Source organism: Echinops telfairi, unplaced genomic scaffold (assembly GCF_000313985.2).
Source record: "Echinops telfairi isolate 266 unplaced genomic scaffold, ASM31398v2 ScPeMD7_70;HRSCAF=299, whole genome shotgun sequence".
NCBI lineage: Eukaryota > Metazoa > Chordata > Mammalia > Afrosoricida > Tenrecidae > Echinops > Echinops telfairi.
In genome coordinates, this window is record NW_022103968.1 from 71,790,746 (window position 1) to 71,792,219 (window position 1,474).

Here is a 1,474-nt window from a genome sequence, read left to right on the forward strand (position 1 = left end):
TTTTGGTATTCCCTGGGGACTTCATTGCTCTGCTCCCCTTGCTGTTCTGTTGCACTCCCGCAGTGTTTCACCTCAGTGTGGTGGGGTCTGTAACTATGTTTTAAGTAAATGACCACCTAAGTAAGCGATCATTAGACTAGAATCAAATGATTATAGTCTGGGTGGCTAAGAAGATGATGGCGAAGGGTCCAGTCCCTTCTGAGCTGTAGGGAGTTTTTCCAGTTTAAAGCAGGACAAGGGATAAGCCATTACCTCTAGGGGGAAAGTCATAACAACATTTTCAGGATATTCATAAGCACTAGAGCTATAGATAAGGAAGCTAAGTATGTTAAAGTAACTCGGGTAAGTCTATTTCTTTAAAACCAGTTTTGTAGGACATAATCCAGACATCATACTATTAAACAGTTCAGTCATATTAAGAAGTGTCATACAATCACTACCAAAATCAGTTTTAAAACACTTTCTTCCTTCTTGAACTCCTTATTTTTAGCCCCCCATTAACCCCCAACCTCCCCTGCTGTACACCCCAGTCCCCAGGAACCCTTAATCTAGCTTTTGTCTCTATAGATTCATGCATCCTGCATTCCATATACTGAAAAACACAGAAAAATACATGAACAGAGTCAAGAAGGCTACCAACAATTTTTAAAAAATACAAGAGTTAAACCCCAATTTGAAGGAAAACAGAAAATATTAAAATCCAGAGCAAACTCAATATATGTCCAAGGAGATAAGGTTTTTAAAATATCATTCAAGTAAGAGTTTTCTTTTTAAATCTACTATAATCATCTCTTCAATAGTCTGTCTGATAACCAGGGTATTCCCATCCCTCAATTATGGAACTATCTGGAGGCTTATTCATGTGTAGGTGCTGCACACGTGTTTTGGACTTCCATTGTCATCGACAGCCTTTTGCAAACAAGAATTTCAAAATTCAAGCTCTGATACCATTCCCTCCTTTGGATTTGGATGATATTGTTTATAATCCTTGGATCTCGGATGTTAGTGTGCTTCTTCTACATGGACTTAGTTGGGTGTCTCACTTAGATGGCTGCTTGTTTGAAAACAAACCTTTTAGACCTCAGACGCTATTCTTTCTGACAGACAGGCACCATCTATTTTCTTCATCACACTTTACTGTAGCATTCATATCTTCTGTGTTTCCTTTATGAGGGTTTTATCAAGCAGGACTATGTTATAAGAACTAATTGTTCTTAGATTGAAGCTAGGGTTAAGTTTGATCCCCAAATCCTCAATGAGTCCTTTTAATTTGTTCATTCCCCCCTGCCCTAGTGACTCTAATGCTAATCGAATACTTCTGACGATTTTACTTTTGGCATACGTTACTTAAATGCCCCTTTTCATTTGCTTGTTCTCTTAATGTCACCGTCTGATAGTGGCTTCCATGTAGCCTAGAAGATCTGCCTTATTTTGGGAATTTAGAAACTTCTTAGAACTACTGAGGATAAGTGGT